The sequence below is a fragment of the Talpa occidentalis genome, unplaced genomic scaffold (assembly GCF_014898055.3).
Source record: "Talpa occidentalis isolate TD23 unplaced genomic scaffold, MPIMG_talOcc4v2.1 talOcc4.5, whole genome shotgun sequence".
NCBI classification, from domain to species: Eukaryota; Metazoa; Chordata; class Mammalia; order Eulipotyphla; family Talpidae; genus Talpa; species Talpa occidentalis.
The window spans coordinates 75,096,826-75,111,218 of record NW_023604861.1 but is presented as its reverse complement, the minus strand read 5'-3'; the positions used below and the strand labels follow the sequence as shown (position 1 = coordinate 75,111,218).

The 14,393-nt window shown below is 35.7% G+C and overlaps 1 protein-coding gene across 2 annotated transcripts in view; it reads right to left on the bottom strand.

The window, feature by feature from the left end:
* The window catches only part of COMMD1 (copper metabolism domain containing 1), a 166,645-nt gene that overhangs the window by 130,128 nt on the left and 22,124 nt on the right, over positions 1-14,393 (bottom strand). The window lies entirely within an intron of this gene.

The following is a 14,393-nucleotide window of genomic DNA, read 5'->3' as shown; positions in this document are numbered from 1 at the left end:
GGAATAACAGAAGTACAGAAAAGGTTAGTAAATTAATATATGTAAAGCAGAAAGTTTAACTTGTTTCTTTATGCAGAATGCCTTGATGTTTTTAATATGCTAATAATAACAATCACAAGAAAGGAATATAATATGCAGCATTTTCTGATCTAAATTGACCCCTGAATGCTTTTTTCTAAAAATAAAAATAAGTTGAGGGACTGACAATCTACAGAATAAACTTTGGGACTGCCTGATTTATATGAAGATAATAGGTCTTCCATAATCAGGAAACATTTTATTTCAATGGTTAGCAAAAAAGCAACTATAAATCTGTAATGTTTTACTGGAGAAACACAATGTTCTCTGTCAAGTGTTTATCAGTAAGCCTAACAATGAGTCTTTTTGAAGTTTGCTAACATAAAACTACTGGCTCCGTCTCTGTCTCTTCCCCAAAGCTCAACTCTCATGAGAATCCAGCTCCTTTACCTGAGATTCAAGTCTCCTTTTTTCTATCTGAAAGTCTTAAGAATTCTCTTCCCAGCCGATAAAGAGTCAGTCTAGTCCCTACCTACTATATACAGAAAAAAAAGGTCTCCCATATAAAATAATTTTGATGTACTAAGAAAATGGGGTGATAATCCTCACCCTTTAACTGGTGGGTGTTCCCCTCCTTCTTTCCTTCCTATAATGCAGTTCTTTTTTTTATGAATTATTTTATATTACATAATTCTTATATCATTTTTCATTTTTGCATAATGTATGCATTTTCATTTTGGTTATATTCCCCATACAATTCCCACCCCCTTTTTCTGAACCTAATCCCTCTTCTACTACCCCTTCCTCCCCACTATAGTGTGTCTCTGGTCTATAGTTCCTTGTTGATTTTGATTTTTACTTTATTGCAATTAGTCTTTTTCCTGGTCCCTTATTTAGGTTTTCTAAATTCCTGCTATGAGTGAGGCCATCCAATATTTTTCTTTTTCTTTTTCTTTCTGGCTTATTTCGCCAAGCATGATCCCTTCCAACTCCATCCATGTTGCTGCAAATTGCATGAGTTTATCTTTTTTGATAGCTGAGTAATATTCCATGGTGTATATATACCACATCTTCTTGATCCAGTCATCTATTTTTGGGCATTTGGGTTGTTTCCATAGCTTGGCCATTGTAAATAGTGCTGCTATAAACATAGGGGTACATGTGCCCTTTTGAATTAATGTTTCTGTGTCCTTTGGGTAAATACCTAGGAGTGGAGTTCTGGATCATATGGAAGCTCTATCTTTAGTAGGTCAAGAAATCTCCACACAGCTTTCCACAGTGGTTGGGCCATTTTGCACTCCCACCAGCAGAGCAGGAGAGTTCCTTTTTCTCCACATCCTCGCCAACATTTCTTGTTGCTAGTTTTTTTAATATGTGCCATTCTCACTGATGTAAAATGATATCTCATTGTAGTTTTGATTTGCATATAATGCAGTTCTTATAACAGCCAAAACTTTATTTTTAACTTCTGAATCTATGGCCTTTTTCTCTTGCAACATGATTTGGTGCACTGCTGACATAATCTGTTTTCAATTATTCTTGCTTTGTTTGAAGAAAAACTCAATCAATGAGAACATTTGCCAAATTTCAAAAAAACCAAAAAGAATATATGTAAGAGTAGGATTTAATTTTAAGGTGTTACTTAACCTGAATTGGTATTTTAGGCATCATGAATGCTTTAAATGAACAAAGTTTCTAAAAGTCATGGGAACCCACATTCCATTTCTTCCTAAATTGCCATACTTCTGTAATTTAAGCAAACATACAGTAAAAAACAGCCCAAATTTAGGAAAACATAAATGTGTATCTAACAAAAACAAATGTCACAACTTCACAAATGGCCTGGATTATAACTAAAACCAACTCCAATATAAATAAAATACATCCTAAAAGGTAAATGATTTGAGTTTTCTTTATCACAAACATTAAAATTCTATACTACTCAGCAATCAAAAAAGATAAATGCACGTCATTCGCAGGCACATGGATGGAGCTGGAAGGGATTATGCTCAGTGAAATAAGCCAGAAGGAAAAAGAAAAATATTACATGGTTTCACTTATGGGAGGAATGTAGGGGAACCAAATAAGGGAAGAGGAAAAAAATTATAATAAAGTAAAAACAAAATTAACAGGCCACTATTAATCAGAGATACTCAGCAGGGGAGGGTGAGGGAGAGGGCTCAAAACAGGAGGGAATGTGTTCTTAAGGGACTATGGTGAGGGCGCACGGGTGAACTGGTGGTGGGAATTTTGCAGGGACTACACCTGAAAGGAGAAAGCATGCATTGTACAAAAAGGAAAAATGATGTAAATATATATTAAATTAAATTATTAAAAAAGCATAATTCTAATGAAAACAAAAGGTAGAACAACAAGTTACATTTTTAAAGTTCCCTTCAAATTCTTGTCTATATAAGATACTGTGATGATAATAATCATAATATAAATATACTTTAAAGCAATATAGATATTTAGACACTTGGCATTTACAATTAGAGTCATTTCTGGGTAAATAATTTATGTCATGAAACATAGTAATAATCAAACTATCCCCAGGATTTTCAGAAATAAACCATCAAATCAAAAGGTAACAGCAATGCACCAATTAGAAAGGACAAAATTCAGAACACTGACATATCAAATGCTGACAAGGATGTGGAGCAACATGAACAAACTCTTATTCATTGCTGGTACAATGCAAAATGGCCAGTCTCTCTGGAAGACAGTTTGGCAATTTCTTACAAAATTAAACACACTCCTACCATATGATTAAGCAATCAAACTCCTTGGTATTTACACAAAATGAGTTCAAAACTTATGTCCACACAAAAACCTACATGTTTATAGCTGTATTATTCATAATTTACAAAAGTTGAAGGAACCAAGAAGTCCTTCAGCATGTGAATGGATAAACTGTGGTACATCCAGACAATGGAATATATTATTTAGTATTAAAAAAAATGAGCTACCAAAGTCATAAAAAAGACATGGAAGAATCCAAATGCATATTACCAACTGAAAAAAGCTAATCTATGATTTCAATTATACAACATTCTAGAAAAGGTGAAAACATAAATAAAATCTTTAAAAAATAATAAAAGAAAATTCCTTTTGAAGCCCTAAACTTGAATGTGCTGGAATTTGGAAATGCAGTCTTTGAGAGGTAATTAGGGCTAGATGAGGTCATGAGGGCAAGGCGCTCATGAGACACTAGAATGTTTTCCTTTTTTCTCCCGGTTTGCACAAAGATGTTATATGATCACACAGAGATGCCAGTCACCTATAAGCCAAGAGAAGGACACAGAATGAAACTAACTTTCTCACACCTTAATCTTAAATTTTCCACCTCCGAAACTGTAAGAAATAAGCCTCCAGTCTATAGACTGTAACCCAAGCAGACTAAAACACAGTGGAAACTAAAAGCAGTTCTAATGGTTTGCCCCAATAAGAGCCTGATCCAAACCACTAAGTCATTTAGGCCCAAGACTTCCAGATTTATACCCATTTTTTTAAATACTTTCCTATCAATGGATACAAATTCACAATAAGACAGAAAATAAAAGCCAACAATACTATGGTAATCAAAATTCAGTTTTTTGAGCTCTTTTAATTTCTTTTTCTAATAAATCTGTTCTTTTCTAAATGTAAAAAAAAATCAGTATTTTCTACTGTGAGAAAAATCAACTTTATGAGGATCATGCTCATATCTTGTGGACTATACCTGTGGCTTTGCTTCCTTTGGATACACACACGTGATCTTTTTGTTTACTGAAAAATCTCAGCTAAATAGTAACAATATAGTGAAATTCAAACTGATTAATTTTGATCCTTTTAAACAATTTTAATGAAAAAAATGAACCATTATTAACACAAGTTTGGCAGGTCAGGTGTTTTGAACATTTTAAAATATGAAGTGGTAATTTGAGTCAGGGTAAAAAGGGACAGATGCACATACGTTTTATCAATAGAGGAACAGTGGGGACCACAAGAAGTCAAGCTGAAATTTGTTTGCATTTCCTCCTGTACCATATGACCACTTCCCCTCAGAGAGATTCTGTATCCTTGGCTACGTAAATCAGAAATTTAATAATTTTACAATGCATAAGGGTGGGTTTGTCATATGGTCGCTTCAGCAATAAGTAAATTCACCTGAAACACTGCAGAGCTAACTGGTTTGATAGCTGCACTGAAATCATTCATGCTTAGATTACTTAAGGAATTCTCTTTCTAAATATAAGGAATGTCACACGCCCAATCAAAACCTTTCACTGGATCCTTGCTACCCACAAGATAACATTCAAATATATTAATACACCAATCCTGACAATCAGATACCCTTTATAATCTTGTGTCTCACATGTTTCACAAGGACAATACGGGTTCTTGAACTCAACACACATTTCCATATTTACACATCTTAATTCTGTTCTCCACTTAGAACCCTTTATTCTATTTATAGAAATCTTATCTTCTAGAAGATGAGGTATATATACACAATGGAATATTATTCAGCAATCAAAAAAGATAAACTCATGCAATTTGCAGCAACGTGGATGGAGCTAGAAGGAATTATGCTCAGTGAAATAAGCCAGAAAGAAAAAGAAAAATATCGGATGGTTTCTTGTAACAGGAATATAAGGGAACCAAATAAGACATCAGTGTAAAAAAATAATAATAACAGTACAAAACACAACAAAGCAAAAACAGACAATTATAAACCAGAGACATACTGCAGGGAAGGAGGAGGGAGAGGGGTGAGAAGAGAGGGAAGGAAGAGCACAGGGGACGGTGGTGATGGTGCTTGGGTGCCTTGGGGAAGGAAATTCTAGGGGGACACAATCTGAGGGGGTGGGGGGAAGCAAATATTGTCTAAAAAAAATGTAAAAAAATGATAAATGTTAAAAGAAAAAAAAAGAAATCTTATCTTCTAGACCCAACTTAAATGTTATATACTAATAGCTAAAGACTGATTACAATTCATTGAGTTTATACTTTACTTTCAATTTTTATCATCTACATGTATGTTCGACTCCCCCATTAAACAACAGGATTCTTCTGCAATGCAAAGATTCTCACTCATCTTTACATTTTCCCCAATACTTAGCACAATACTTTGCACAGTAATGAATATAGGAAATCAATGAAAGGTGACATACTTGTTTCAGCACCTGATTAAAATGAACATTCCAATTCAACATCAACTACCATTCACTTTACCTTCTAGACAAAAGAAAATTAATGGCTAAGCCTAACCCAATGGAGTGTTAAAAGGTTTTACAATTCAATAATTAAAAAAAAACTTGATAGGTATTCTATTAAAAAGTGATGTTTTCTTTTTTTTAAGTCCACTGATCAAGCCAGCTTCAAATCTTAATATTTTAAATGCCTGAAAGAACAGCCTAGTATCTGCTTCAGCAAAATCTCTTGAGGCTAAAGATCTTGAAAGCAATTTGCTACTTTCCAATTTACCCAAGTCTAATTACAGAACATTACATTAGGATTATATTGAATTACACTGTTATTCAACAAAAAGATCTACAATTTTAGTCACTCCAGAACCAATTTACATGTCAAACCAGAAACTATGCAAAGCAAAGTCAATGGTGACTCTCTGAATTTGAATTTTAATAGTTTTTCTCCAAACTGATATTTATCCCCTATCTTAACTCCTACAGAGGTAATATACAATTTTTGGCCAGAAGTCTACAAAGGATTGTTTAAATAATTACAATTAATAGTCACCATCTTTGTTTATTTTAATTGAAATTGCACAAAATTGAGAAAGGGGGGAAAAAAATGAAACCTCACAAATTTTTTAAGACAATAATATACTCACTAAGCTAGAAAAATAGGATGGAAACAGACCCTTAAAAATCAAACTAAAAATTTCAAATTCTGTCTTCAAGGAAAATCTTTAGAATGCTTCCGCCACTGGCCCAGATTCCTCTAAAAATAATGCCATGTCATTGGAAATAGCAAAAATCACTATTTTCTAATGTTTTAAGACAAAACATGATAACCCAAGACCTGCTCATTTTCTGTAATAAAAGAACCATAAGCCTAAGACGGAGTTGAGGCGCCAACTCCTAACACTAATTATTATCTTCTTCATTTCTTCTTATGCTATTATTACAGATGACCCTTCCATGTCACTAGAGCTAGTGGTGCTAACTCCCATGCAGTCAAAAATTCCTATATAGCTTTTAACTCCCCCAAAACTTAACTACTAATAGTTTGCTGATGACCAGAGACCTTACTGAGATTAACACTTATTTTGTATATTATATGTATTACATACTGTATTCTTACAATAAAGTTAGAGAAAAGAAAATGTAATTAAGAAAACCACAAGGAAAAAAATATATTTACAGTGCTATAGTGTATTTACTGGAGTGTAACTGGGTCTATACAGTTTAAACCCATGTCACTCAAGGGTCAACTATAAAGTAAAATGATAACAAATATTTAATTCATAACACTTGACAGAAAACAACACAAGAAAAAAACTGGAAAGTTAAACACGGGTTCAAAAAATTAAATTTTTCAGTTGCACCTATGTAATCAAAATCTAGTAAGTTAATAAAAGCAGTAGGAAGCATTACAAATTTTGCACTGTTTTTTAGAGACCGAGATGAAAAAAATTCATGCAAAATAAGTAAATAAAAAAAGGTAAAGCAAACTTACTAATCATTCCTCCACTTCCTCCACAAAATAATGCTGAGTTATTCTAATTCTCAGAAACAATGACCAACAGATTATTTACATAACACTTCAAATATGTCTGTAAATGTAAACTCAAGAATTTAACACACATTATATGATTACAAATGTTAACCTCATAGTATTATAACTCAAGATAGAAAATATATTTTTTAGAAAACCCAGTATTTTCTCTAGTGAAACTCAACTACGATTAGGATTCTCTAAATACTCACTGGACTAACAAATAGTGTTTTGCATTTGCTGTTAGGTGGATATTTATGCCACAAGGAGCGCACCTAATGTTCAAGATGCTTCCAAGTTACACTCTTTAAAAACAGGAGCTCACTGTTATTAACTGGCTTGTTAGCCCACCAAGTCACTTTTACTCAGTAGTAGCTTACTCATTATCTCATGTTCTTCCAGTTTTAAGTAGGCCTCCTTTCTCTGTTAACAACAGGGGAAAAAAATCCATGATACAGCAATGAATGTTTCCTCCTATTCAAGGAAATCCAAGCAACACATTAGTCTTTAACTTCATGGAAAAAGAACTAAGCCTTTCCTAAAAGAACATTTTGTAGCTAGCTTCAAAGTTATGTGTGGGAACATCTCCAGGAGTAATTACAAAGCAAAAAAACAAAACAAAACTATCCTCGTTTTTTCCCTGCCTTTACAGTACTATTGACAAACCAGAGCCTTTTCTTGGGAAAAAGCCCTATAAGCAGAGTATCCAAATCAAGTGTGCAAATTAATGTTTCTGTAAAAAAAAAAAAAAAACACCACAGTTCAAAAACCAGAATTATTGAGAAGTCATTTTACTATAACCAAAGCCCCACTACCCGCTTAAGGTAGCAGATCTGTAACAGAAAAGGAAGTCCTGAGCCTATGGAAATTTAAATGACTTAATAAAGAAAATAATGGATGAAGAGAAATGACAAAAAATACCGTACTAGCTATACTAGTTAATAAGACCATTAAAGAAGCATTGGATAGGTTACAAAACAGAACCTGTATCTGTTCAAAAGAAACACACCTCAGGGCACAGGTTCCTACTAATCTATTTATCCCAAATCTATTTGTAAGGACAAAACAGAACCCAATGAAACTATATAAAAACTTTTAAAAAGCAACCTGTGAACAGATCAGAAATGGTTCTCGAGCCTCCTTGGTGGTGAGGGGTTAAAATCTCAGCCCTACGCAGCGGTTGAGCGCTGGGTTGCGAAGCTGCCAGCGACCTCTGCAGCGCCGGTTCGATCCCCGGCTGCTCCCCGGCCACCGGAGGAGGGTCCCACATGGCGCGCAGACCTCTCCTGCAGCCCGCTGCTCCCCTCAGCAGTGTACTTCGGTCCTTCTGCCTGCTCTGCTCCCCACTCTGGCTCTGGTGAATTCTCTCACCCTCCCACGCTTCTGACTGTACCCAGTGCATGTATAAACAAAATGAACAAACAAACAGACAAATAAATAAATAAAAACATGCCTCTATTAAAAAAAAAAAATTAAAAAAAAAAAAAATCTCAGCCCTATCAAGCTATAGCCAGTCACAGGGCACAGCGGACCTCTCCTGTCTCGCTGCTGCTCCCCTCAGCAGTATATTTCAGTGGATCTGCCTGTTCTGCTCCCCACTCTGTATATGGTGAATCCTCTTACCCACCCCCACCTTTGCCAGTTCTTGTATACATAAGTAAATAAAAAGTAAATCTTTAAAAAAATGATTCTCATACAATGGAATATACCACTGAGTCTTTAAATAAAGAAACTGCAATATATAGCAACACGATGAACCTTGAGGACATTATTCTAAGTGAAATAAGTCAATCACAGAAAGATAAATATTATATGATTCCAGTCATATGAGAAATCTACAATAATCAAATTCATAAATCAAACAATGGAATGGTGTCAGGGGCTAGTGGAAAGAAGGAAAAAGTGAATTACTAATCAACTGGCATAAAGTTTCAATTAAGTAAGATGAATAAGCTCTAAAAACCTGCTGTAGAATATTGTACCTACAGTATTATACACATAATAATGTTTTCTTCAATGAACATGTGAGACATACATATGTTATAATGCAATACTACTTCAATTTAAAAAACACTAATAAATTTTATTTTCGTAGCACCATAAAATAAAAAACAAATAAAAATGGTTCTCTGCTCAATGGAAGAAATGTAATTCAAAAAATAGCTAAATTTTAAGGGTTGAAAAATAGCATCCCTTATGCCTAGCAAGGCAAAACCTGGAAACTTCTCAAATGCCCATCAACAGAGACTATGTAAGTTTACTGTGATACGTAGATTCAAACACTGGCGTACTTAGCAGGGCTGGCAAATTTTTTCCGTAAAGGGCCAGACTGAAAATATTTTAGGCTTTGCTAGCCCTCAGTTTCTCTTGCAATTACTCAACTCTGCCCCTATAAAGTAAAAACAACCATACATTTATTTTACTAAAGATAATGGAGTTTTCATTTAATGGGTCAAGAAAAAGGTTTTTTAGCCATCTAAAAATGTAAAAAACATTGTTAGCTCACTGGCTGCACAAAAACAGGCAGGGAGCCAGATATAGCCTGTGTGGCAGTTTTCTAGTCCTTGCTCTACAGCAATAAGAATGGAAGATTTACTACTATATGTGATAATATAAATCTCATAAACATAATGTTGAGTGAAAGAAGCCAGGTACAAAAGAGTATGTGAACTTTAAATAAATGGAATTTTATAATACAAACAGGCAAAATTAAACTATGATACTAGACGTTAGGAAAATGTCTCCCTTGTGATAGGGGAACTACTGACTGAAGAGAATATGGGAGGGTTTGGAGTTCTGGGGTGCTGGTCACATGGGTATGCTCAGTTTATGAAACTTCACTCAGCTATACAAGTGTGGTTTTTGTACTTTTCTATATATATGTTATTTCCAATAAGAAGTTTTTAAAGTTTAAGTGTCCTAGAGAACTAGCTGATAAGTCAACAGGATGTAAAGGCCTACTAACTTCACAGATAGGCAATTAAAGAGAACCTAAAGAAAATTAAATTATATGGATGATATATGTGTGGGAGTGGACCCCACAGTGCAGAATTCTTAGTAGAAAAATTAGGTCACCATACCTCTATATCAAGGAATTTATTATATACTAAGCAAATCCAGATAATAGAAAAATATACTAGGAACTTCTGTTTTAAACATCAAATTTATTATATAGAATATATTTATCTCTTTCATTGAAAGTAAAATCTACTAGATTTCTTATAAGAAATGCAAAGGTACTAATGATATGATTCATTATACCAGGTAAACATTTGACACCAGTTTAAATGATCAAAATGATTGTTAAAAGTAAAGTGATAGAAGTATGTAAAAGTGATTACATTTTCTGTCATCATTCCTTTTTTAAAAAAAATTTTATTTATTTATGCATACAAGAGGTGGGGTACAGGCCAGAGGTGGGGGTGGGGGTGTGTGTGTGAGAGGATTCACCAGAGACAGAGTGGGGAGCAGAACAGGCAAATTGACTGAAATACACTGTTGAGGGAGCAGCTGGAAAGATAGAAGTCTGTTGCGCCAAGTGGGTTAGCTCCCTGGCCTAGGATGGAACTCCTGCTGCAGTGGCTGCAGATAACTTCATAGTGCTGAGACTTAAGCCCTTGCGCCACCACGGAGGCCCTAAATAAAATAAATCTTTAAAAAAAAGTTTATCATGGGCCTCCCCAGTGGCACAGCGGTTGAGCGCTGGGTTGCGAAGCTGCCTGCAGCCTCTGCAGCACAGGTTCGATCCCCAGCCACGGGCGAGGGTCCCACGTGGCACGCAGACCTCTCCTGCCGCCCCCTGCTCCCCTCAGCAGTGTATTTCATCAGTCTGTCTGTTCTGTTTCCTGCTCTGGCTCTGGTGAAGTCTCTCCACCCTCCCGCACCTCTGACTGTACCCAGTGCTTGTATAAATAAACAAATAAATCTTTAAAAAAAAAAAGTTTATCATAAATATAGGGGCCTCCCTGGTGGCCTAGGGGTTCTCAGTGCTATCACTGCTACAGCATGAGTGCCATCCCCTGCCAGGGAGCAAACCCACATATGGAGTAGCAGACCTCTCCTGTCTTGCCCACTGCTCCCCTAACCACTATATTTCAGTAAATCTGCCTGTTCTGATCCCCACTCTGTCTCTGGTAAGCCCTCATCCCCTTCACACACCTCTGGTCTACCCCTCAGTTCTTCTACAAATAAATAAATCTTTTTGAAAAATTAATCCTATATAAAGCACATATAATGGAACCAATACCAAAATGTGTATAATTTAGTATAATATGGCTTTTTAAAAAAAGAAATTAGTTGAAAAACAAATTCTTATTAAAGATGAGACACAATGGAGGTCAAAATTTATAAAAATTACATTTTAAGCCGAAGCAAGTCCAATTTCACTATTTTACTAAGAAATAAAAAAACCTCAATTTTTCACATTTCTGTAGTTTAAAAAAGGATCCTCTCTACACTTCCTACATTTATCATATAATACAGGATTCCTGAAGATAGGGACTGTGTATAGAACAGGACACAGCACTTTAGGGACTCAATAAATACTTGATTGTTAAGTTAAAGACAGATTTTCCTTAAAATCTCCCTACCAAGGATGTCCTTCAACCTACACCAAGTTTTCAGACCCAGAATAGCTGCTTTGAGAAAAGAAGAAACAAGAATAGATCTTCAATTAATTTGGGTTTTGACCTAAAGGAAGAAAGAAGAAAAATAACTTAAAAAACACCTCATTTCGGGCCTCCCCTGGTGGCACAGTGGTTGAGCACTGGGCTGCGAAGCTGCCCACAGCCCCTGCAGTGCTGGTTCGATCCCTGGCCACCGGTGAGGGTCCCACATGGGGTGCAGACCTCTCCTGCCGCCCGCTGCTTCCCTCAGCAGTGTACTTCGTTAGTCTGCCTGTTCTGTTCCTTGCTCTGGCTCTGGTGAATTCTCTCACCCTCCCGCGCTTCTGACTGTACCCAGTGCTTGTATAAATAAATAAATTTTTTTAAAAATTAAAAAAAAAAACCCAAACACCTCATTTCATGTCATTTGGGCCTATTAAAATAGGTAAACTCCAGCTGGTAATCTGCAATTGTTACTGTATCATGTGATGTCCAGTGGCATAAAAAAATAACATCAAGCAATTGCTTGTCAACCCTTAACTACACAAAAGGAATCTGTTTAAAGAGCTTTAAATTTTCCATAACATGCTATTTCTTTTTTTTTTAATAGAGGCATGTTTTATTTATTTATTTGTTTGTTTGTTTTGTTTATACATGCACTGGGTACAGTCAGAAGTGCGGGAGGGTGAGAGAATTCACCAGAGCCAGAGCGGGGAGCAGAGCAGGCAGAAGGACCGAAGTACACTGCTGAGGGGAGCAGCGGGCGGCAGAAGAGGTCTGCGTGCCATGTGGGACCCTCCTCCGGTGGCCGGGGAGCAGCCGGGGATCGAACCGGCGCCACAGAGGCCACGGGCAGCTTCACAACCCAGCGCTCAAACGCTGCGCCACCAGGGAGGCCCATAACATGCTATTTCTAAATTCAAAATATCAAACCAAATATTCAGAACACATTTCTTTTGGATAAGAAATTTTTATTGTCAAACAGGCAAATTTTGAGCATTTTCTGAACTAGAACATTCAAGAAAAATAATTTGTATATTATGTTGCTTTCAGCCTATCTTACCAGTGTAGTACAAACCAATATTCTACTGCCACCTAAAGTAGAAAAACTGAATTACTGCTTATAATTAAAAGAATGTAGACAGAAGACAAAACAATCCTGACAGTGTAACAAGAGTAAGTCAACTGTTTTCAGTCTCTTCTATTCATAGCTTCAAATCCAAACCAGATATTTTGCATCCATTTTTTGCATTTAAAAGGATGAAGTTCATTCTTAAACTGACTCAAGTATAAAAGCAATACGGCTCACATATTTTTCTTTATTTCTGAAGAGACCAGTAATAGATTAAAAGATAACATACAGTAAAATCTTTCTGTATTACACAATAAATGCAAAAATTCTATTGCAAAGATAAGAAATCTCAAAATTAAATTCAAAAAGCATTCTGGTTTTTTCACAGGATAGGTCCTAGATACTTTTCATAAGATAATCTCAATACAGAAACTAATAATACTATTCTTTCACAATAAACAAAAACCATCAACGGGCAATCAACTCAAGGAATTATGTAAGTTTGATATCAAATGTATTATTAAGCATCTGTTTTTACTGTAAATGCTTTCCACAAAATTTTACAGGTTCTTTGGAAACGAATCAAATTACTGTTTTAAATTAATAAACATAGTATGCAAAACATTTAATTACTAGAATATTAAAAAAATTAAGCAGATATCCTCCTGCAGGAATTTAACCTCTTCTACTTAAAGCCAACCTTCAAAACATCGTAGCAATGTGTTTGACAAACACCTCTAGAAAAAGGCTACAAATCAATAGTAAGTACAAAAGTACTAGATTCCAAATACTGAAGAATAGCATTCAAAATCAAAGTCAAGATAAATTTTTGAAAAAATGAAATGCTGAATAGTATGCATGTGTGCTGCCCCATATGCATTAAAAAAGAGAGGAGAGATTTATGGCATTCAAGATACTACCCCAAAATATGGCACAATGCCATACTGAATATTTTAAGCTAAAGGAGTTAGAGAAAACAGCAGAGCAGGAAGGTCACTCTGAGTTCCCCACCACATTCTCCCCAGAAACAGGTCAGACATGCTCTCCCTATACTAAGATAAAAGGATCAACCTTATCTTATAAGACAGAAGGACAAGGACAACAAGATCTCTACAAATATTCCTTGCTAAATTTCCCCCAGTTTATTACAAATATCTCATACTCTTTCACCAATTATATTCCTCTATTATTCCTCTATGACTATCTATGACAGTCATCAAACCTAGCACAAAATCTCAAGTCTAAGTCCCTTTAGGCTCTCATTTTCTTTTTTTTTTAATTTAATTTAATTTTTTTTAAAGATTTATTTATTTATTCATACAAGCACTGGGTAGAGTCAGAAGTGCGGGAGGGTAAGAGGATTCACCAGGGCCAGAGCGGGAAGCAGAACAGGCAGAAGGACCGAAGTACATTGCTGAGGGGAGCAGCAGGCTGCAGGAGAGGTCTACACGCCATGTGGGACCCTCGCCGGTGGCCAGGGATCGAACCGGCGCTGCAGAGGCTGCGGCAACTTCACAGTCCAGCGCTCAACTGCTGAGTCACCAGGGGAAGCCCTAGGCTCTCATTTTCTTATGAAAGCTCCCATGTCACATAAAACGTATATTAAACAAATATGTAAGCTTTTCTCCCCTTTACTCTGTCTGTCAGTTTAATTTTCAGACGCAGTCAGGGAACCTAGAGGGTCAAGGAAAATAATTTTACTTCTATAAACTGATTAAACATTCACAAGGTCCATGTGGAAAGGACACTCTTGAAACTTAAAAACAATACCAAATGAAAAATTCATTTTAGTAGGCTAAAAGATAAAGTTGAGGAAATACATCAAAAAGTAGAAGAAAAAAACAAAGAAATGGAAAATGGAGAAAACAAAATTTCAGGATTCAGTCTAGAAATTCTGACACTTGAAAAATCAGAGTACTAGTAAGAACAGAGGGGAAGGAGATAAAAAAGTAATCAAAGTATCACTTCTCAGACTT